The sequence below is a fragment of the Psittacula echo genome (genome assembly GCF_963264785.1).
Source record: "Psittacula echo genome assembly, chromosome: 8".
NCBI lineage: Eukaryota > Metazoa > Chordata > Aves > Psittaciformes > Psittacidae > Psittacula > Psittacula echo.
The window spans coordinates 21,059,275-21,084,804 of record NC_137744.1 but is presented as its reverse complement, the minus strand read 5'-3'; positions in this window follow the sequence as shown (position 1 = coordinate 21,084,804).

The following is a 25,530-nucleotide window of genomic DNA, read 5'->3' as shown; positions in this document are numbered from 1 at the left end:
TCCGGATGAGTCACTTCAATTCAATTTTCTTCTGTTTACCTGTCAACAAAAATCAGAGAGCAGAGCAGATAATTTTCCCCATTCACTTCCTAGTCAGATGCTAAATGCTGCAGGACAAAATTGCTCTTCCTTTATGTGGAGTGCCAAACACCAGGTCAGCAAGGTTCCTGCTTCAACTGGAGCCTCTTGTTCCTAACATAAATCACAGTTACTGGGTCCCCTTCATCCTTCCCATGCCAGAAATCTCCCTCCCTCTTCGCTATTTCTTCCTTCCCAAAATGAATCCTTAAGTACTTTCACACTGTCCTCTGCCACTGTCCACAGCCAGGCACAGGCCATGACTTCCCTACTCTCCTAGTTTCAACTCAGAAGAGAACGGTGGCAGCCAGCTTCACTATTCCAGCTCTACTTCCACATTTAATGACAAAGGAAGAGACAAGAAAGAACCATTATAGATGGCTGCTATTTTTATTTAAGAGCAAACCCAATAACTTTTATATAACTTTTCTCATATTATCGTAACATTACCAGCTCTAGCAAACATCTTAAACCAGAAAAGCTGCCAAATTCTCAAGTGGCCACACTTGATTTATAAGCTGCAATTAAGTTTGTCAGCTGATAAGCAGAGACCAGGCCAGCTTTCACCAACTCAGTGGACTGAAAGTGAATATTTTATTACTTTCTACCCAATATTTCTTTTCAGATACAAAGTGCTCTCAGTAGGCAGTGACTTTCCTAGCTGGAGCAGCAGGAGATGATTCTTGGTCAGCGGGGCAGAAACTGAATGCCTTTGTCATGTGGCAACGCTAAGAAACCACACAAGCAACTCTTCTAATCTTTCTCATGCTTAAAAAAGGAAGTTTAAAAAAGGAAGTTTAAGAGCTGTTCTTAACAGACTTCTCTCACTTTATTGTGTACTGTAAACCTTTTTTCCAGGACATTCATAGAATGCCAGACTGGTTTGGGTAGGAAGGGACCTCAAAGCTCATCCAGCTCCAACCCCTGCCACAGGCAGGGACCCCTTCCACTGGAGCAGCTTGCTCCAAGCCCCTGTGTCCAACCTGGCCTTGAACACTGCCAGGGATGGGGCAGCCACAGCTTCTCTGGGCACCCTGGGCCAGCGCCTCAGCACCCTCACAGCACAGAACTTCTTAATATCTAACCTAAATCTACCTGATCAGTGTCATTCGCTGCCCGATATTCTGCTACAGACACAGAGCTTGTGTGAACAACCTCTCTGTTTCTTTTTGATCTCTCTGCCTACCCATCTCAGAGTCTGGCTGCATCATAAGTGCCACCACAAAAGAATCCTAGGTGTGCTCCAGAAATAAATTAACTTTCCATTTTGAGATAATACCTTCCTGGAAGAAATAAAGCAAGTTATTCTTCCTGTAGTTCGCAGTAAGATTGACATCCACTGAAAATTACCGTTCATTTCAAACGTATTCTGTTACTGCAAAGACTTGATCTGTGGCACATGCTGGGGTACGATACCACTGCAAAGCCCAGCTTGCACAGAAACACAGTGAAATTAAAATCGAAATTAAAAGGAGAAAGAGGCCTATCTAAAGCAGAAGTTCCACGATAATAAAGAATCAAAATTCAGCAGAGAAATACTCATAAGTGTGATGTCAGCTCTGCAATCTGGAGCAAGCGCTGCTTTTTTGACTTAATAACAGTGAACGTCAGATTCTTCAGGAAAGCAATTTGCAAAGTCTTGGTAACAAGTCTGCTATGGAACTAAATCGCAGTGCATTCACCACAGTAGATTATCTGTCACTCATAAAATCAGTACTTTCCAAGTCGCCTCTTAGCATGGCTCAATATATAGACACAGATAAAAATATTTACAAACCCCAAGCATATCCAAGACCAATATGATGCCACTTTCTTAACTGATTTATAACGTCAATCTTCAAAGGGGAGATCTGCAACAAGCAGTCTTACACTTGGGTGACAGTAATAAAATTATCCCTTCAGAGGAAAAAGGACCATTTTCATTGGCCAGATAATACAAAAGAATGGAGAAAACACCAGCTGGATCCTACTTGAAAGAGAAGCAAAAAACCCCCAAAACCTATCTAACAGGATCAAATTCCTAAGCTGGAGAAAGTCAGAGAGCCTGGTTCTCATCCCACACAGGCATAAATCAGCTCTAAACATGCCAAAAGCCAGACCGGGATGTTAATCACACTGACGGAATTGCAGATGTTATCAGTGGGATGGAGACAACAAACGTAGTGTTAATGAGATTAGAGCCCATCCAAATGGTTCTACCTCCACGCAAAAGGATAATCAGGCTCAGATTAGGCAACTCCTGTATTGCCACTTCAAAGCGGATGCAGCAAAACATGTTGATGGAAGAAACAGAGTGCATAGGGAGAATGAATACTCAGTGCGATAATAAGGAAAGAGTGAAACAGAAAAGTATCACCACTGGCCAAAAGAACAGAAGAACTTGACCCGAGGAAGAGCCAGGACTGGAGACATCAGCCTTAAAGCAGGCACTGATGGTACCACATTGCTTAGCAAAGGTAATAGCAAAATGCCTAATGGACACAAAAGATTTCAGTCTGACAAGCATTGCAGAAGTGGATTGGTTCAGCTGAACTTTTGGGACACAGGTGCATGGAGAAAAGGAGAGGTTTATTGTTATGATTATTTTCTCATGTAGTTTGCCTTGATGAAGCCCAAGTAAGCAGCGAGCAAGTCTGCAGCCTTGGTGGCCCTGGAGGAATGGAAGGTTACTGCTGCACTCATGCACAAAAGCAGGGTTTGCCTTGGGGCAATTGCTTGTTGCAGCCATGGAGGCCAGAAACGTCATTTCTGGAGGGTATTAGGGTAAAGAATGGGGAAACCCTCCCCAGTACAGAAAGGGACCACAATAAAGAGAGGCAGATACAGAAGCACTGGCTGGGAAAGAGTATTGGAAATGTGGAATTCATCCCCATCCCCACCAGAACTTGGTAACTCCTGGTGAATCTGAGCCTTACTTCTCACCTGTGCTAAGCACAGCAGTGGATGTGCTAGCACCAAGCCTGGCACAGGAGGTATAACAGCAGGAGGGGCTGCCCACCCAAAGTGGGAGTGCTCACTGGTCTCACACACTGTGGAGCCACTGCCACTGAATAATCATATATAATCATGCATTTACATGCTGCCTATGACCTTCAGTTCTTGTATAACTGGAGAGGCTGCAGCATAAACAACAAACTGTTCCCTGCTACAGTGTCCCTGGATACAAATCGAAAACACCCCCCTTGGTTCTGACTGAGACAAAGCAGCACACCCCTACAGCTCCCATTCCTCCCTGGTTACCTGGTGCACTGGGACTTCACACTTCACCTCACTCTGTTTTAACTGCATGTGATGGCAACATGTCCAAGCACACAGCAAATCACTGGGAGGATGGTCCGGGAGATGGAGAGATAGAGCTTGCATCTGGATACCAGCACAAGCAATCCCTGTATTGGCTTTCCAGCAACAGGCTTAGTCATGTAAGTTGCAGATGTGCTTAGGTTGAACTGGAGGCTGGTTTAAACTCAGCACAGTGCCCTGATTTCAGGGAGACTGCAGAGAATTTGTCTTTCTGAGCATGTTTTGCCAAATTAAGCTGTGGAGAACTATTTCCATAGTTGGAATGAAGATATGTAACTTACTACCTAGTAGAGACTTAATTCTCTGCCTGATAGACAGGAAAATCCTTTCAGTGAATTATATCAATGTCTAGCTTCTCTCGTATGCTGCCAGTGCAGATTTCTTGTAACACAGAGACCAGAACTGCAAAATTTCATGATATTTGCCAGGCAAATTGGAACTACAAATGATGCTGTAGCTGCAGTCCTTGCTTGGCTAGTAGACCTGAAAAGCCACACTGATCCTTCCTGAGTGCAGTAAGATGTAACCTTTAGTTTTTCTCTACATCTTCTTTCTTTAGATCATTTTTGTCACTCAGAGTGCTGGCAATCTTTCTGGCTAGGTGAGCACAGAAATGTTCAGGTTATAATATATGGAGCATCTGAAAGGCATGACAAGGAAAGGCAGCATTGTAAGTATCTCAGAGAGATTACAGGGAAGGGAGATGCGGTATTATAAGAAGTATTTGAGAGGCAGGACAAGGAACAGATACGCACTGTAAGGGGATCACTGACATAATACTATAAAGAGCGCTCAGCATCAAGGAATGGAAGGCATTTGAGAGAGACAGTAAGGAGGAGAAGTACTATACAGCCTATCTGAATGATGGTATGAGGAAAGGAGATCCGTGATATTCCTGGAGTTTTTATCATAACTGTAGCATTCATCACCAGTTGCAAGCTATTCAGGAATGAGTACGTTGCAGTGGGAGGTGTGGGACTGATAAGAACACTGAAAAGGCTGCTGGCAGCTTTGGAGTTATTTAGCCATGACGTCTGACTGAAAACCTGCTGGGAGAAGCCTGACGTGGCAAGGTGCTGAGCACCTTCACCGAGGACAGCAGGGGACAGCCTTTATAAAGGTGCTGAGCAGCCACAACTGCACTGAAATCAATCAGTCCCGCAGGGAGTCACCACCTCTGAACAATCAGGTTGTGGGAGCTGAAGGCACCCAGCAGGTTCGGGTCTGAAGTGTCACATTAGGGATATGACAGCAATACCTAATAACTCTCTCTCCTCACACGTATACATGAGCACGAGTGCGCACACGCATATTTTGCCACACTCCTCCATCTTTCATTGTTAAAATTATAGAAGCATAACATTTAGCAAAGGCAATCAGGGAACTGGTAATTATCACAGTGGGTCTGAAAACCTTTGGCAGCCCAGTAGTGGGAAGGAAATGCAGTGTATCTTGACAGACAGCTCAGACACACAGAAAACTTCTTCCTTAACTACAGCAACCTGCTTTTGATTATTCTATCCCTCCTTTAATAACAGGCAATTGCAAACTGCAAAGCAGTTGTGCACATGCCCTGAGATGAGAACACCACTCTGCTTCCATCCACCAAAGAGTCTCAAACCCTGATATAGAATCATAGAATGGTTTGGGTTGGAAGGGACCTTAAAGATTTACACGTTAAGCGAAGATCTTACAGTGATCCTTCCCTAGGTTAAACATTTCTTACCTCTCCCAAACTCCTGTCCTGTCCCCATCCTTCAAGACAAAGCAGCGTGTACAATGGTGCTGTACAATACAGTGTGACAACACTAACAGAAGTGTGGTTCAAAGCACTGCCACCAACACTTGTTTCTTTAGGTCAGACAAAAGAAGATAAACATGACAACCCAAATCCAGCAATAGTGGACTTAGCTCCTTGGAAAACACATGCAGTGAGCAGCAAAACAAACCACCTTGCCTATTAATACGAATTTTTACACTTGCTGTTTACTAAATGATGCCAAGTAGCCTTTTCCCTAAATTTCCTCTCCTTTTTCCTCATGTCTTCACACCGACTACATGACACCTCATTTCTGCCAGCATAACTTTTGATAGACAGTCTCCTGTGGCACCTTCTTATAGCAGGGTAATCTCTGCCAGTTCCCAGAGGCTTAGCACACTTGTCAGAGGTAGTTGTCTCAGCTCTCCTTCCTTGCACTGTTTTGAATTCACTATCACGCTCATGCTGCATAAGCACGCTGCACGGTCTTCAGAAACTCCAGCCCATGTGGGGCAAGTCCCTTTGCCTGGCACGTTCTCACTGCTTTCCTCAGGGATTCATTCTGCATCTTTGAGTAGACACTCGAGAAAACCCTGTTTCAGATCTCAGTCACAAGGTGATCTTTTCTGTGGGACTCAATCCCAAAAGATCACAAGAAGGGCTCTTCAAACTCGGATTAGTGCAATTTGCCTTTTCCACCTTCCTTTTGTAATTTTTAAAACTGCTCTTATACAATTCCTTTTGCAAGGAGTGCAGCGCTTCTCAAAACTGAATATAAAATTAGCTGGAAATACTAACGCTGTAAAAATGACTTCTTACCGATCAGCCCTCAGATGTGTTCTGATATATCTTACCTTCTGTGCCACATAAAATGTAGCTCCACTTGGCTCATATCAATGCCTCTTCATGATAGCACTTTCCATAATATTTGACAAAGCCAGACAAGTCAGTCAAAGACTGCTCTCAACCTAATGTCTCTCCAGACTCCTTGGCTTAGACAAGAACATTTCTGAAGAGGTGTCAAGGTTACTGTGAATTCTTGGAGCTATCAAGAAGCCATAGTAAAGTAATGATTTAATACCTGCCCATTAAAAGATAACTGATAAAGCACCATATGCTGTGGCAAGGGCGATCTCCTTCTACAGACAACTTCAGGTAAGTGACTGATTTCAGAAGGATGAACAGAGCAAACTCAGAGTGTCTACAGACAGTAAGCCAGCTGCTGTTGCCTAAGGGGAATTGCCAGTCAGTTAATGCGTGGCTATTCGTGTGAGTAAATCAGATGTCAAGTCACTTCTGCTCTCGTGTTCCTGTAGGACTGAACAATCAGCAGACCGATCTCCCCCCGGAAGCAATGCTTTTTGGTGGCATTTGATCTTGAAGAAGACATTGCAGTAGAAGAGAGCTGCTCAAAGATAAAACAGAGTAATCATGATACCAGCTCAGCTCACTGCAATAAATCTGGGTTTTTTTACCTTCTAACATCTCTGGCATTCCCCTAGATAAGGCACAGGCTCCCTCTTTGAGCTCGTTTGGACAGAGGCAGCAGCACGATAGGAACTTTTTTGCCTTTTGCAGATCCTCTTCTCATTCTGCTGCATGTTTGTTTATCATTAACAGGAATTACGAGGGGTGTCTGTACAACTGGAACAACCTTTTCTCTAACAGCATCATCTCAGTCTTTTTTCTCTCTAAGCTGCAGTTCACTACAAGGGCTGTGACAGCTTTTATGTTTAACAGAATCTTTAGTCTGGCAATCATGATTAACTCGTCTCCACAGAGAAGTGCTATTTTAATAAGAGCAAGTGAAGAGTTCTAAGAAAATCTTTTCCCTGTTTTTCTTCCTTTTCAGAAGACTTCTATATCTAAGAATTTAGACTCTGTAAGTAAAGTTTAGCTACAGCAAAGCCAATTCTTCTGTTGGCCCCTTGAAATATTTTGGAAGGTTTCCAGACCCAATTATTTCAAATATGCTTCAGAAGTTACATTAAGGCCAGCAAAACAGAATCTGGGAACGTGTTCAGTCCTTGCCCTCTTCCGACCTCTGATTTCTTTCCAAATAAAATGTTTAACATGACTTTTTCCTTTTATTTTATTTTTTATAGGAGCTTCTGGGGCTCAGGCACTGGCATTATTTGAGATGTAAATTATCCCAACCTTAATGGCTTCTTCAGGGTCATGGTTATGTTTTGGAGCAGTAACAGATCAGGAAACCTTGTTCCACAAGGCTGAGACAAAATAACATATTCTTAGGAGGCTTTTACAAAGCTTTGTACTAGCTCAATCTCCAGGTGGTAAAGTCATTGTCCTAAAAAGCCAAACATCCCCCTCAGAGTCTGAAAAGGAGCAAGATGAGGAAGAGGTACTGAGGTGATACGAATGCTAGAAACCACCCCATCTTCCCTAATATTGGTCAGAACAGGGTGAATCACTTCTTATTGCACAGGAAGATTTGGAAAAGAAAGAATAATGATACAGAAGGAAAGCAAATACGAGCCTTTGTCTCACTCATCCCTCTTCCCTTCCATTCATAGCCCAGTGCTGATAGATCTGTAGCCTGAATTGTAGGACTTAGCCAATCTCTGTACAATACCTACCTGGGGGCCTAAAAGTTTCTGAACAGTGAGGTCAGACAGAGGATGAGGTCAGGTTAGGAAAAGCTTGGGAAAGAAAATAAAAGCACAGCAGGGCTCCTGCTTTTCTGCTCTACAGAAGGGTTTTTATGAAAAGAACATAAATAAGGAAGAAAGCTGGAGTATCTAATAATTCTGTAACTCGATAGCCTGATAAAGTCCTTGTTTGGTTTGTTTTATTGGAAACCCCGCAGAAATTGATCGGAAAGCAAAGCAAGGGCCAGGGGGATTTCTCTTCTTTGTCACAACTTTAGTTTGTTCCAGTGCACACAGCGTTCAGCTCCAGACAGACTCCTTGAGACATCACAAAAAGATCAATAATCAGCAGAGGTCTCTGATGCTTCCAAAAACTGGGATGAGTAAAGAAAAGGCAGGTGAAGCTACAACCAACATGAATGTACTGGTTGCACTGGTAGGACTGGTCAGTCAGCTTCCTAAGGAAGCTCACCTTCTCTGTGGAAGAGAGAGATTTCTGGTCCTTGCCTCTCCTGTAAAACTCATTCCTGCATGAACAGCATGAGATAATCACATTGGAACTGGATCAGTGGAGAAGTGTGAAAAATGTGGCAGCATTCAAGTTTCCGTTTGAGAAGCAGCATTTACCAGTCTTGGGAGAGAGAGAATAAGAAAGTGTATAATTCAACATTTCCTTTTGATCCATAAACTGCTTTTTTCTTCTGAGTTAATTTGCTTAAAAAATGCACAAAGAGGGAGGGCAAAGCAAAAAGTAAATGTGCTAAAATGTCTGACAGAAATTCAAATGTTTGTGGAGAAATCGCTTGTTATTCCATGCACACAGAATATCCGCATTTGCTTTGCTTAGTTGGGTGCATAAATCTAATGGGCGAAGAGGTCTTAACACAGGATTAGATGGGAGACAAACTCCCCAAACGGATGCCTTTTGTCCGTTAAAGGAAAGCGATCCACTGGAACGTCACTGTGGATGCGCAGTGCAAACCACTAACACAGACGCTGTGCATTGGGGCAAACCCAGGTTTTCAAAGATATTGCTTAATCCAGAAAATTACTGGAGGCTGCATTGATAGAACCACTCTAATGGGAGCACTGCAGTGTGAATTCCCATGCTGGAGACATGCCCTGAGGAAATGATACAGAGATGGGTAATAACCTAAACAAAAATGGTAAAGAAACTGTTTTGAATCAGATTATGCTTTTAAGAAGATAACACCACGTGTATGGAGCTGCCCAACCTCTTCTTAATAACATTTTGGATTAATATCATGCATGGAAACACCACATGCAATATGAGCTCCACAATGTTAAATGCAGAAGGATTAACAATACCGCTACCTTGAGTCATGTTCTTTCCTTGAGGTCAGCAGCCTCAAGACAGGTTTCTTGGGGGATCAATAAGACGGGACGTGGAGGTCTGTCACTGAATGGAATATTTCCTGGCTAGCAACTGCGTGTGACTGAGGTGTAGGAGAAGGACATTTGAAATGAATTATTTGTGTTATGGGAAGTCTTGCTCAGGAAAGGTGCCCTTTTCCCCTAACCCACATGGACAGGAGATCAATTTTAACAAGAGAAGGATCACCCTGCCTGTCCAGCACTTGATACAGTTTGTTGGGGAGGGAACAGCCCATGCCACTGTGCAAGGCAGGATCAGGAGCTCCTCAGTCCCTTGCAGCCAGGTTAGGGAAGCCAAACGCGTGCCGAAATCCATTTGTGCTAGACACGCTATATAAATACTTGATCACAATCACTCTGGAGTTCAGCACATTACTGCACATATTACTGTGGTAGAGCTAAAACTCATTGGCAAGCAAACATGTTAGCTGCAAACCTAGCTCTAATAGCACCATAACATACTGCACCCAGTATGGGTGGGTACAAATGAAATGTCAGGTGACAGTGCTTGAGGGCAGTCACTCTAAGTAGTAAATCCTTTCTCAACATTCACTGTTCCTACCTAAACCAGCCTTACAAGTCCGCCCCACCTGAAACCAGGCAGCCAACTAAGCACCTAAGAACCAAGAAATGATGGGCTCGCAGCTCCCATCATGCACCAGAGCTGCTTATTCTCTTCCCTGATGGAAGGAACACATGGATTACAGTCTAACACCAATGCTCTATGATAAATGCTGTGGAACAAAATTAGGCTATGGTATATAGATGCTTAGTTCCTCAGGCACAAAACAACTGGGTTCAAGTAGATGATATTTGCAAGCTCCATACAAGCAAGTTCCATCTACTTATTTATATATTTTTAAGAAATAATCCAGGTCCTTGCTATTCCATACTAAAGTGAAACCCCACATTAATCAGTCTGGACACTGGGGTATTTAAAATCTGTATCCCAATTTCGTGATACAAAATTTAGGCCTATTTATATGCAATTTATATGTAAATTTCAAAAAATCAAAGATTATTTCCCTAATGATAGATTAGCCTGAATTAGTGATGAATATACAGATTTAACTCTTCTATTCCTTATGTTTTGCCTCATTTGCAAATGTCGTGAGCCCATTAGACACTTCAAAATGTATGTCAAGTAAAACCACAATTCCTCACAGGAAACAAAGTAAAATGTTTAACGATATAATGAAGACTCATTAATGTAATGCTTATTTTTAACATTAAAAATGCACAAGAATTGTCATAGCTCTTGTCTTAAGCAGATGAGCTTTTGTAATATTTATTTGTGCTGAAATTTCATAAATATTTATACATCCATTTTCAAACTTTACTGGTCTTTGCTTTATTAAATACACTTTAAACTTGTTACTGTTTGAGGAATAATTTCTCCGTGTGTACAACACCGTGTAATCACAGAGAAACTTCGGGGTACAACCCTCTGTGAGGAATCTTTCTATATGAACCTCTACATGATATACCCACGTTCTTTCAGGATATATGTGGACTTGGAAATGGTGTTAAATGTAAAGGGTGGAGAATCAGACAAAAGTATTTGAGATAGCATTCAGCATTAGGAATTTAATGGAGATACAAATAAATACAGTATGAAGTCTTTCAAGTAAGAAATCAAACATTACCCCTGAATACTGGAAACCCTTAAAGAAAATCTCCCAAACAAGTCACTACTACACATGAATTAAATTAACATTCATCTGGGATGAAAACGTGGTACAAATTCATACACCGCTTTAGAGAAAGGGCGCAAGGCACAAAACTCCTTTAGTCTTCTCTCAGCTTTGCCACTTCCTACATCTTTACCTGTGGATTGAAGTCAGATTTCTCACTGTATTAATTAAGGATAAATTCAGCAAATGTAAAAAGTGTATGGTGCAAATGCAAATCTGTGAGTGATACTCAAAGTGTCTTTGAACTACTGAGCTTGAATGGGTAGCTAAGTGCTACCCATACTAGGCTAGTACTGCCTAGGCTACTACATGCAGGTTCTCAGCAGAAGTAATTACACCAGGTGAGGATATATATGCATAAATGCATAGCTGTACTTACGTGTACCTGTGCTATTCATGCTGCCTCAGGTATTGCTAAGAGAAGTATGCAACGAGCATTGCACTGTGCCATGCAAACGCATCCTTTAGGATGAAGGCCACAGCACTTGCTGAAATCACAGCCACCTCTCCCTCAGCTCCTCTGCTGGGTATCTGAGCATCACCTGCTGTCTGCAGCAAGGATGAAGAAACTTTCAGTTATCCAGCAGATCAAGATCCAACAAGTAATTTCCTTTTAGGTCTCCTGCTCATGCCAAATGAATTGGAGAGGTTTCATACCATCTACCAGAAGGGCTCATGCTAAGAGCACTGATGCCTCTGGGCTCATCTAGCTATGGCAGGGAAGGGGCTGCCAGCTCCAGCATCAAATAGCCTGCACTGGACACAAAGCTAAGCTTAAGGTGCCTGTTTACCCTTATGACTATCTGAAGCGCCAGTGGTGACTGCCTTGCTCACACAATCTCCTACATTAAATGCTTGATATTAGATGGGAGATCTTCCTCTAAAGGACCCAATTCTAATAGCATACAAATAGACAACCAGAAAGCACAAAAAGTGCCTACACTTCTAAGCCCTTCTGATACACCACTGTGAGATAAAATACCTAAATATCTTGAAGGGAAGTTTTTCACTTCATCTCTCTTGATTTGCCATCCTTCTTATAATTCGTATAGTAATATTCATAAACAGTAATTATTTATACACAGTTATGGACCTCTTGAATTTGATTCTCTTCTCACTCAAGCTATAAATATGGAATAAAATTAATTTAAGGCAGAAAAAATTAGGACCCTAAAGACTAGAATCTACGTAAAATCACTAACAGTCCTCTAACTTTATAAAGAGATTTTTCACTTGAATATTCTCCTGGGTTGCAAACACTACAGGGGAAAGTTTACATGCAATCAAGAACACACTTATTGAAGTGCTTAAAAATGCACAGAAGCAGCTCTGCTAATATTAAGTTTCCTAACCCTCTCTCCTGGATTAAAAACAAAGCAAGCCCTTTTATCCCTGACATTTTAGCATTTGGAACACATCAAAATGCTTCTTCTACTGCATTGGAAAGAAATTACGATTTTCTTGTTCTCCTGTATTTGAGGCAAAGAAGCGAACACAGGATTTACAAACAGAACTGAAGAATCTTACAAACTGAACTCCTTTGCATTTGCAGGGAGAAAAGAAGGAAGATGCAGAATCCAAACACAGAGAGACACATCCATCCCTCTGGCTCAGTACCTAAGGGCCTTCTGAACCTGGTTTCAGTGCCTTTTTGAAATACAAGTTTAGATCATGCACATTTTATGGGACTCAGAGTAAGCAAAATAAACAGCTGTGCTACCTAGGAGGTCAGACCAGATGATCTAACCCCTTGTGGCCTTAAAACTTAAAAATCTAAAGACTAATCCTTCTGAGATTCAGATCAAAATGCAAGAAACACCTGGCAGGCTCAGGAGACATCAGGAGGATTTCACCACTCAGCTCAGAGCTCAGGAAATCTTTTTCACCACGGCAAAACCAAACCTGAAGCATCCTGCTTTCCAGGCTTTTAACAAACACCGAAAACACAGAACTGATATAGATCAGAACAGGCTCTCCTGTCCATCACTGCTTTGAATTTAACACTCCACTTTGAAGTTTACAAATTAGATACTTCTCTTTTTTTTCTGCACTGAACTTAAACACACTGAAAAGAGAGGAGGCTGAGGAGGAAGAGAACAGGTAGAAAACAATTCTGAGAATAAGACCTTGATGTTTGTGTCATACAACCATAAATAGAGTACCTGCCCATCTGCAAAGATTAGCAGTACCCTGTTTAGCAGCAATCTTTACAGCTTTTAGCCTCAAAGATGACACCGTTATAGCCCACTCCAGTCTTAGGCTGCAACATTTCACGTGGCTCTAATTCGCTGTGATTTCTGTAATGTATTCATCCGAGGCAGCACCTGCACATATGCAGTTGCTGTTAATTTTAATCTGCTTCATTATTATCTTTGCCATTTCATAAATACAAGCTCATCTGGAAAGGACATTCAAAGAGTTGCCTTTTTCTTCCCCTCTCCCCTGGAAATGAGTTCTGAGTGATGCTCACCATAAATTAATTTTTCAAGCTTTGTAGAGGTTATGTAAATCTGCAGAATGTTCTTCTGATGTTTAAGGCACAGTTTGACAACAGCTTCAAAAACTGGTCGGAGAACTCTTCTTACTAGCATCTGCTTGTTGAAATATATGTAATGACATGGTTGTGTAACAGTCCCCATTGATCTTGGGATGCCAGGTGATCACTCAAGCTAAAAAAATGCATGTGCACACAATGGAAAAGGGGAATTTAGATCTTTAAAGCAGTGGAATAAGGAGGGGGAGAAGCAGTAAATTTCCTTCACCTTCTTTAAATTAGTATTTTAAAAGACCCAGGAACAGATACAGCCACAACGGTAACCTAACACCCCTTTGACTCTCGCTAGCCATTCCTACTGCTGTTCTTGGTAACTATTTTGTCTTCCTAGAAAAACGCTTGAAATTGAGATCCTCATCACAAATCCCAGTTTAGGGGTTTTTAAGTAAAGTTTAAAGCAGCTCAACTGCTCATGGAAAAATGGGATCGCTGCAATTTCCTTTGAGGTTCAGCTGTTTGAGAAAGCACTCAATTAAAGCAGAAGGGAAACTTGTTTTACAGCGCCTGACATTCAACGTCTGTAATGCTTTTGTCACAAACGATGTTTCTTTTCAGCAACATGGTCTCCCTGCCACCAACATAAGGCCTGGTTTAATTTAAAACACAATTTAAAGTTTTATACATGGTGGGAACTCTCGCTGTCAAAACACTCTGCTGAACACAATGGGTGCAGCCTCCTTTCAAGCATGCTGTGTTACTGCAGAGGAACACAGACACGCAGTCAGTGCTGCACAAGTAGCAGGATAGCTGAGACTGCTGGGCATTGCCAGTAGATAAAGACTGCACTGTATGGACAGATGTGGCAATAAATAATAGCATTCCAATCTTCTCAAAATAATCTGTCTTATTTGATAAGCTGGCACGGTTTGATTTCCAAATACATAAATTTTAATTATACTTTTATATAAAAAAATAGATAAATCTGCAGCTTTGTTATCCAAGAAATTAAAGGACTTGAGGCTCTCCGGTGAAAAACTATCAGAAAATACAACGCAGGAAATATTTTCCCCCATAAACAACTTTGTTTTCAAATAGCTTTCTTTTATCAGGGAAGTAAAAACTCAGCATGACTTGTCTGAAAAGCAGCAAAGAGGATTTGGGATTAGTTATCAGGGAGACAGAATTGTGTAAAATACTGCAGGTGACAAAACTGTGGAGCAAGACATGCTTGGCTTTATTACTTCTTCAAAGCAAAGAGGCTGTATACGTTACATACATTAGCAAGCCCATTTCAGAAAAATACATTGCTTTTCTACAACGAGAAAAAGAACCCTATTGCTATGAAAGCCTCATCCACTTCCCTAGCCAAGAGTCAATTATTTATGGAATTTCTAAAGAATGAATAATGGCATTCTTGTTAGAGAGATGTGCTTTTGATTCTTAAAATGAGCTTGTGTTCTCTATGACAACAGGTTACATTAACTGGTGACCTAGGTAATGCCATACATCACCTCGCACAAGTGAATGCTCACTGCCTGGTGGAGTTATACTACCACGAGCTGAAGCAGAGGCTTTTAGGGAGCTCTATTCATATGCTCTGTGAGAGAATCTGGAGTCATGTCAAAAGTACTATTTAGTCACCAAAGTGACCAGAACCCCTTGCTTCCAAAATATACAACGCTTAAGAACTTAAAGTCCACAGCACAGGAAAAAAGGCAAGGAAAACTCCTGTGGATTTCTACCTAAACAATTGAGCAATAAATGTATCAAATCCTTCTACTGCCTTTTGACAGCATGTGGAGCCTGAATTTGGAGCTATTAAAAAAGAAATACTGAGAAACAGGCATTGTTGATATTGGACATCGCTGATTGTGTTAACCTTGTTTTATGCATGCCATTAAGTCATATTGTCGCTTGTCACTAGTAGTGCAGATGAACATGCGTGGTGCAAATGGACAACTGAGTGAGGCCAGGATGATTTCCTTGAAGCTGGAGCAGACAGCTCCTGCTATGCTTTTGCTAACCTCAGTATCGTCATCTTGACTTAACCTGACAGATAAATGCCCACTTGCTGGACTTTTGTGCATTTTTTTTCTTAATATTTTCTTTCTTCCACATCTATTATCTATTCTGTCCATGCTTACACAATTTTTAGCATGTTGTGTCCTTGTATATTTGCAATGAATTCTTAGGTTAATTATTTATATTCTTTTGAGAAGTGGTGAGATTTTGAAAGCTGTTGGAAAGTCATTGGAAAAGTCAGTATAAACACCAGATACTAACATTTACAAAAGGACTTGAATACAGATTTAAACACTGGCAAAGTCCCACAGTTTAGAAGGGAGCATGTGGATAAGCACCAAAAATAAGGTGTCCTTCCCAGGCCCTCATGTCAACTGTTTTCCATTCCGTTTGTTTTTCACAATTTGGTGGAAAACCTTTCAGTCCAGGTTTAACGCAAGATTCCAAACAGTACCCACATCTGGTCAGGTTAGTCAAAGTGTCAAGACAGACTTTATAATGGTACTTCAACACTTTACAGGAGCTGAAGCTGGCAGCAGAGGAACGTGAAAAAAGCATGACAGGAGAGAAACTGACAAATCTCTTCCAGAATCCACAAATCCACTCTGAATTTCGGGTAGAATTTTAGGCGGTGATTTCTCTTGACAAACTGGTGATGAATTCCTATGGAGCCAGACACTGGTTTAGAAACATTGCCCTCCCCTCATGAAAGCTTTAATTTAGCTGTTGTTATGATAACAGGCACCTAGTGCGTATGGCTAAATAAATTCTAGTTTATACATAATACTGTCTGCGTAACTGCTATAACCCTCACTCTCTCCCAGATAAAACACTGAAATTAATTATGTGATGCCCTCCAGTTTGAACTACTTGAGTAGATTTGTGTGTATTGCGTATCCTTGTCCATCTGTGCCATTGTTCTCTATCTGAAATACGTTCTACAGGTGAGCATTTTCTAAGTGTAAATCATTTGGTTTCCACCTCCTGTTTCTTTGAGAGTAACTAATTCCTACCGCTTATTTAAACTGGCAGAGTGCCTGCTTTATTATCAGTTAAGAACTTGTGCACAAAAATGACACCAGTTTGCATAATTATCATGAAACAAGACAGGCTTTTTTAGGGGTAACAATCTGGTAACTTCATAATAAATCTGTCTGGAGCAATCGTAATTACACAGTAACTCATCTTAATACATTTGTATTCGCAGCAGATAAGTGTGGCGATAAGAAGTCCCACTATCATCTGTGCTTCACCGAAATGAGAAACTGCACACAGAACTGTTACATAGTACAGTTTCTAGAGCTTTCTACCCTGTGTTAAAGGCTTACTGCAAGAGCCCAAGGGTTTGTTTGTCTAATTTGGAAAACCACTTGAATTTTGTCTTTTTTTTTTTTTTTCCCCTTAGCCAATGATATAAAATTGCATCAGAAGGAGAATTTCCAGTGTGTGTTAAATTTGTATACATCCAAACATGTGAACAGACACTCCTTCGTGCCACCAGTTGTGCATGCAAATTGCTTAATGGCCTGTTTACCTCTTAATGTAATAAGCAGCTATTTAATGAATACAGGGACAGGCACATCTATGTATCTTTTACACCATCCAAATGAGAGACTCTTCACTAACTCTGCTCTTATAGGGGATCACAGTAAGAAACAGGTTTGAGGAAAGTCTGCTCAGCAAAAGAGCGCAACAAAGAAAGGAAGAGTAATAGTTGTGATGTATTCCACACAACTGGATAATGAAAGGATGTTCTAAAACTTGTTCCTATGAATGGAAAATTGAAAGCAGCTGTTATGAGCTCACATCAGTACTGATAAGAATACAGAAGATGAGAGATTTTGCCATATAAAAGACAAGCAGGAAACTACACAAAGTTGTCCAAACTTGGTTGCTAGTAGCCATAGGCAAAAACTTGGAGAAAAACAGTTAGAGAAGCACCGCCAACCTCTCAACAATATTCCAACGAAGTCCTAAAACTGATACTGTATTCTTCTCCTGCCATACTCTCAGTTACTGCTGGACCTGGCTTTTATCAGTCCTTGTGCCACCGCAATCACTCAACAAACTGTTCTCCTCACTCTGCCTTCCAAATTTCGTTTGTTCGTCAGCCATGGTTGTCCCTCTCATTTACTTCCCAGCTTATTAAATCATATAAATCAGATCCAGAGAAATCACACAGTCCGTATCACTGCCTAAAGCAGGAATTACCACATCCAAGACATTCCTGACAGATGTTTATCTGAGTTGCTTTTAAAAACTTGCGGAGAGTGAAAATCCATCACCTCCAGAACTGCTGCCACAAGGAGAAATGTTTTCTTAACGCCTCTTTTACATTCTCCTGGTTAAAACTTAAGTCTTATACTTCTCCTGTTATCACTTCTATTTTCTCTAAGTCTCCCCAGTTCTTTCTCACTTCCTATTTAATCTCCCTCTGTTATCAACGCCATTTATTCCTCATACAGTAAAACCAAGGGTTTATTTTTAATGACAGACAAAGCACAGAAAGACATACACCCACTGTCATTCTGTCGCTGTGCTTTAGATGGTTCTCTTCTTTCCTACTTCCTTCCACTTCTAATTTTTAACCCTTCAGGCTGTGCGAGGGAGCACACACAATACAAAACCCAGGAAGTTATCAGTGGCAAAGAAAATAGCACTAGATTTCCCCAAACCTTGAGACCCAAGAGACTGATAGTGTTCTATGGGCAGAGTTATGAGAAGAAGAGGTGCCAAGTATTTAAATCAAGAAAAAATGTAATCTAACATTCATATATCCCTCACCAGTTTATCATCTCTGGCACTACTGGAAACATTAAGCACAGAACTGTCAAAAGAGAAGATAGTCTACAAATCAGGCCCCCTGAACATGGACTTAGTACAGCAATTCTTAATTGCCACTAAGGTAAAGTCTGAGAAGATCCAGAAGTTCATGTGCAATGAAGTGCTACCGAAAGTTGCATATGGGGGAATGTAAAGGATATACAGGATTAAGTCAATATTGATGGGAAAATTTAAGATGAAACTTAGGCAATTAACTCCAGATGCAATCTGATCTTTTATGACACACAATGAATTACACAGGCAATAAAAAGAAATTACATTGATTATTATTTTTTGACTCTTTGATTCTAGGATTAATGTGGAAAACATGACATTTGGTTCTATTTTCAGAGAGCAAGAATGGTTTTTTCAAGGAAAAACACCTAAACTTCATTTGGAGGCATAGAGGGGCAATGGCAACAGAATAAAAGCACATGTTTTCACTCTCTCTAAAAAGCAGAATTCTATATGTATGAACTAGAGGATAAGACCTGCAAACAGGATTCTCTTTAAAACATTGAAAGAAAATAGAAAGTGAGTATGTTCTAAGTAATGATTGGGGAAAAATAAAGACAGATTCCATTCTCATCAGCTCCGGCCGAGGAAAAAAAACCCCACAACACCCCAACTCCTTTGTTCTTCCTAAATAGGAAGAGCTATAATATAAATAACAAAAATACAGAACAGTATCTCCCAAAGAAGTTCCAAACATGGCAATGGAAAAGGCAGAGATCTTGATGGTCTGATGTCAGTTCTTCAGGAATTTACTTATGGTACTGGCTAGAAATATTGAGCAGGCATGAGGGCTCTATGGTACTAATCACTGTACACATAATAATCTCCGCCTCAAAAACCTACAATTAAGATGGCTAAAAGAAGTTACAGGTACATAAAACATAAGTTTGGTGGAGGGAGGGAGGGGGAAAAGGTACCCCATCAAGGCAGATGCTTTCACTTGGTCCTCACCCACTGCTGTGCATCAGCAGCTCATGACGTATGTCAAAGACCAAGAGGAAAAAAAGGCTTTTTCTCAGCTCAGAAAGCAACACATGCTCTTGGGAAGACAATGATTACAGTTTTCAAACAGAGAAGGAGGGGAAAGAGAGGACTAGTAACTGTCTTTTCTGGACTCCAGCTGTTCACCCCCATTTTGGATTCATTCCATGCATGGCCACGGTCAATGTTGTACTGTAGAGATAGTACTAATTTCAAGCTATATTTAGTTTTTACCAAAAACATGTAGATGTATCATTGTAAGATAACTTGGATACCTTACCCTGGTAGTCTAAAACTCATTTCAAAGCTATTGTTTTAATATCAGTTATCTCTTTACCTACATGCTTAGGGTAACCTCATCCTTATGCCAGTCTCAACTACATTTATACATCTCAACTACATTCACAACCATTTCTGCCAGCACACTTCGAGTTTCAGAAGAGTCTAAGTCTGAAATGTGACTTGGCTTAAGAAACTTCCCCTTATTTTTAAATAGCCTTGACAAACTGAAGTTCCAATACAGAATGTCCTTTTGGATAAGTGCACACTGGGCCAAAGACACTTCTAGCGCAACCCTGCCAAGCTTCAAATGACGCAAGGGATGCATTTAATGCTTTTCTCCTTTTGTTCAAACTAGCATGAAGTCATTATGAGAGACAGAATTGAGACTGGATACAGTTTTACTGCTACAGATAAACCAAGATGATTGAAAGGAGGAAGTAGGAACAATGCAGAATTTTGTTTCGCTATTTCCCCTCCTAACCCTGAAGCTGATGCTTTTTCTTTGACGTTACAACTAAATTTCTGGTGACCCCCTAGGTGTCATTAACACAAGGCCTCTCAGCAATCAAACAGTGCCAAAGATTAAACAGGCTTTCACGTAAATGGGACACAACATTTTCAGTAAGTTACAAACAGCCTCTACTTAAACAATTACCATGTAAGCATTTTCCTCACACTCAAAGCTCTGCTGTATTTAGCAGATTCCTATAGATCTGATTTCAGAAGAATCATCACAATGCCCCAATATGAGTTTGTAATATTTCCTGACCTTGTAGTGTTCTCTGACTACTGCCACAATATAACTATATGATCTCCTGATTCACTTTATTGATTTGTTCTTTACTGTTTTAATGGAGAGAGGAGCGAGGCTGCCTTCTGCTGCTATATAGCTTCATTAGCTAAACATTACTGCATTTAGAAGAAAGCTTATCGTGGAGCCTTTCTCATAGGACTGTTGGCAGAAACATGCCTGGTCACTACATTTCCTTGGCTGTGCTGTAACATTGCACATATGGAATTACCAGGCTTTGCATTAAAATCGCAGAGGCTTTTGCTCATTTACATGGTATCTATCGGAGGTGAAAACTGAAACTGAAGGGTGACACTGACTTTTCTCTGCTTTGTTTAAGTATGGGTATTCAAGACCTAGGAAGTGGTTTTTTGATGTCTGCCATCATAAATGTTGCTTTTGAAGTACAGAGTTATACCTTCCAAAGCAGTGTCCTGATTTTGCTTATACAGAAGGCAGAAAAGCATCAATAATCTTGTCAATGCAAAAGGACTCTCAAGAACCACCTCTGGTAACCATGTTTGGGAAGCTCATGACAAATTGGGGTAATGCCTTCAGTTCTTGACCATCTCTTACCTCTGGGAATCTACACTTCCCCAGTTCATTGATATTCTGGAGCTGCAGAAAGCAGTTTTGACTTTCTCCTTTAACTTTGAAATATTCAAATAGCACAAATTTCTACATAAGCATTTATCTCAAGGACTGAATAAAATGATTCAAGTAACCTTAGAATATAGATAGCTCGGCAGTAACTAATTTGCTATCTTTGATACACCAGAGGTGAACAGATTAAGCAAGCTAGTTTGCTATCTACTAGATAAGAGAGGAATGTATTATCATTTTCTCTGATTAGTATCTTGTGCAGGTAATTATACTTCTCCTTTGCACATAATTAAAGTGAAGGTTGATTTCCATTCATTCTTCACAGTGGTAAAATTATCAAGTTACTTCTCAACTAATTATTTTCTGTAGTATAGCAGTGTTTCAGATCCCTGTCACATTCCATTTAGCAGGCACAATAGCTCTGCATAAAACTTATCACAGCCTGGGACTTTCATGCTATTAATTTGTAGGGGAAAAAAATCTTTAGATGGATGCTATCCAAGCTGAAAATGATTTTCATTCCAAAATATCCAATCAGTTGTTGGCATTTTTTAATCTTGCACTGAATCTTGTGTCTTTTTTACAATCTCCATCTTTTGTTTGCTTAATTTCTCCTTAATTTGTTCAAGTTCGCAACATTTTATCTGGCAAAGAGTCAGTGAATGAACTTCTTCAGATAAACTTTTTTACTTGATGATATTCATTTTATATGAGCTACACCTTGTTTTAAGGCGCTCAGGCTGCTAAATATAGCAGTGAAATGTGTTTGTTGGGATTACTTTTTTGAGACACAGGTAGAAACATGACCAGCATTGTGAACTGCAGAGGAGTAGCCATGCAGAATAGATTGGCAAGAAATTCCTACATTATCAACACAGGCAACTCTTGGCCAAAACCACTTTTTAAAAAGGCAATTTCTTGTATTTTTTGTTCCTGCCAGAAGCACTTAAAGGACTCTGAAACTGTCATTTACAGAAGGAAAATTTAGCTCCTACTATTATTTTCCATCCTTCCATTTAGTATCCTTTCGAAATAGCTCTAAATTACATGGTCTGTCCCACTCCTGATTCTCAGATTTTATGTCACCCTCCTTCAATGGTTTTTCCCTTTTCTAGCAGTAAGAGCAATACATAATTACTATTACCATTCTGCAGGTGTCAAATTTAAAGCCATCCTTCAGCTGCTACCACTTGCAGTGATTTTTCTTCTCCTGTTCATTGTCCTGCTTGGCCATTATGGTTCTTTGCTGTGCTTCAAAAGCACAAGTTCTGCACATTATTTTTTCTCTGCTCAAATGTAGCTCTTCCCTGCCAATTGGATCAATCTGATTCCATTACAGATTTCTGAGAGCTGGATTCTCCCCTCTTATTCCAGAGTAACTCCATTGAAAATGATCTTTTCCTTGACTTGCCTCAACAAAAATTAGAGTAGAAACTCCCTGTCCTTTTTACCCCTTTTTTTCCTTTCTTTTCCTTCCAATGCACTGAGATGTAATATTTGCCTACAACTGTCCTTTATCTGTTGTAGATAGTAACAAATTCCAGTTCCCCCCCACCTCCACTGCTGTATCCCTACAGACATAACTTGATAGCTTGAGACTTCAACATGACCTGCCACATTAGTGGTGGCTACTGCAGTTATCTGGCATCTGACATGCTACGAGTTATTTATTCTCCTCCTTTATTTCACTCAGTAGTATTATTGGACATATTGTCTCAAAGTCCTGATCCCCTTCGCTCTCCTTTCTCCTGAGTCTGTTTTCATTGCAGTCCAGGCAAGGTGCCATCAAAAGCCTTGAGCAATCCTGAATAGCGCAACCTGCCTCTGTCAGCTCCCATTTGCATCTTGAAAATTCTGATGTCTGCAAATTATGGAGCAAATCAACCCCCGTTCCCTGTGACCCCCATGACTTATGACTCATTTATAGAATATTTAAAGAATAAGAACTTTTAATCAGGTGCACCACTCAATAACGCTGGGGCTTTCTTCCTACTTAATTTAGTGCCAAGAACATTGCCAGATACTCAGAATGGAAGATTTAAGCTCATTTACCCATGGACAAGGTACAGCACAAGCAACACATACTTCCCAATACCATTTGATCATTATGCTTCAGGGACAGTCTATGGAGAAACCATATTTAAAGTCTAAGAGGTAGAGCTCTGTCACCATTCCTGCAGGCATTGATCCAGCAGAGCACTTGAGTACATCCACAGTCTGATTGATTTCAGTGGAAGTATTATATGCTTAAAGTTCCTCATGTATTTAAGTGTTTTGCTGGATTAGAGCCACAATCCCTTGATTCTGATAAAACTGGCCAGCGCCTGTTAAGTTCCTCCAACATGGCTTTGTGAAGATATGCTTGTTCACCGGGGTATGGATTGCCATCACCAGTTTGATCACAGAGCTGACATTCAGCTGTCCTAAAATAACTGCTCTGTTCTGGAGGTAATACCTAGGAGTAAAAAATCCTCCTGTCCTGTTGCCCCTTACCTAAGCTAGCCAAAGGAAGTACTGACCTCCTCAAACTTAGTAGGATTATTTTACAGACCTTAAGGAAAATGCTTAGGTTCCTTCTTAGAAAATGATCAATTAAAAACTGCACTTGAAAACAAGGTTTGCATCTGGCATTTCAAATGGCTTTATTAGTGCTTGAGCAAGTCCTTTCTCTTTCCTAAAGGGTACCGCATGCGTGTGTGATTTTGTTCTACAAGAAATACTTGTGAATATAGGGAAATGAAGTGAGAAAATATATTCTACCCTTTTCACACCTGAAAAGAAAAGCAATGCTATCAATTATACTCTTTTTTCCTTACTAAAAGTAGATTTAAGAGATACCGCTCTCAAAAGAATTCTGTCCATGGATATTGAAGCAGTAAGTCATTCAAGTTCACGAATGAAAGTCCTCTAAGGCCAAAGAGAGCAAAGCTCAAAGACTGAGCACCTGCCCAGGAAAGGAATTTAAATTCAAAGAAGAAACAAGGCACTACAGGATCTGCATTACCTGGCCACTGGTGCATGCCTTTGGTGCTTTGTTAGGATCAGTGCCAGGTTTCAAACAGCCAACAGCTGAGGCAATATCCACTTAATAGGCACCCCAGCAAGATTAACTGTAGCTTACTCTGAGAAAAAACCCTACCCTTTCTAATTATTGCAATGCTCTGAATATTGCAAAGATAGAACACAAATGAGAACTGTGCTTCTATACTGAAAACTATTGGCAATTGCATCATCTTAACTATGTGCTTTGTCGATTTGCTAGTTGCTGTTAGCAGGGATGATTTAACCCCTTCCTCACACACAAGAATATTGGTGTTGTCATTCTTCACAAACGCAATTTCTAACTGGATACCAAGGGCAGAGCAGCTGCACAAATGTCCTCCAGAAACTGTTGCTGAGTGAAGCAAAAGGAGGAAAAAACACTCACTTTCCTGAAAAAAACCCAAAACCTCCTTGTTTGCTCAAAAGAATAATCAGCATGTGTCAAAACTGAATATACTCTATTTAGCTATTTATTTATCTTCTAATACACACACACAGGGCAGGAAGAAAACACTGACATCTCTCAAGTGATTTCTGAGAAGTTTCAACAACTGGGCATGAGCTGAAATCAGTCCTATTCATCCCTCCCATTCGCACATTTTCAGGTAGAAGTGCCATTGTTTCCAACAAATAAAAGAAAACAAAGATCAGGAAAAACAAGCAATGATAATAGCTAGTTGTTTTTCAGCACTTTTCATCTGTAGATATTAAAATGAGATAAGTTTACTTGGCAAATGTGGATTGCAGAGCACTATGAATTTGCAAAAAGAAAGAAAAACCAAAATTATCAGGGCAGATTTCTGCATCCATTTGAAGCATGATGTTTGCCACTGTTATCAAGGTTGTCGTCCAACACTTCCAAACTTCCAGACCTGGAAAATCCAGCAATAGGTGTGAATTCCTTATTTTTTATTCCTGAAAACCTAAGCAACTATGGAACCCTAACCTTATTCTCAAGTACATTCATTCAATCCTGTATTATAGAATCATAGAACGGTTTGGGTTGGAAAGGACCTGAAAATCATCCAGTTCCAACCCCCTTCCATGGGCAGGGACACCTTCCACTAGACCATGTTGCCCAAGACTCCATCCAACCTGGCCTTGAACACTGCTAGGGATGAGACATCAAGCCAAAGCCAGACTTACGCCATCATCACTGCTGATTCCAAGGGCCACCTCAGGCTTCTGGGCACACAACATTCAGCAGCATGTTGTGACTAAATCCTTTCTTTCAGAAATCCAAATCCTAACCAAAGCCTACTCCCAAATTTAAAGGCACAAAAATCACTTTCATCAGAATAAAACATGGACCATCAGCCCTGCCCACATCAGACCTTAAACTAACATTCCATTGTCTAGAAGATCCAACCGTAAACTGACATCTTTCTAATCCCCTTTCAACATCAGGTTCATATTACCTTTAACCATTTTCAAGTGATGAGAGTGTAAAGGAGAGCTGCATTCAAACCCCTCCTCCCTTGACTACTTTCAGACTACACAGAATACAGCAGTTTCAGGACTAAGCAGTAAACTAAACTCTCTCATATTTCCTTCCCAAAATCCTGCTCTAATGCTAACCCTGTTCTTTTCTGTAACTGGAATTCTGCCTCATACCAAAACATCAAATACTACCTTGGGACTGC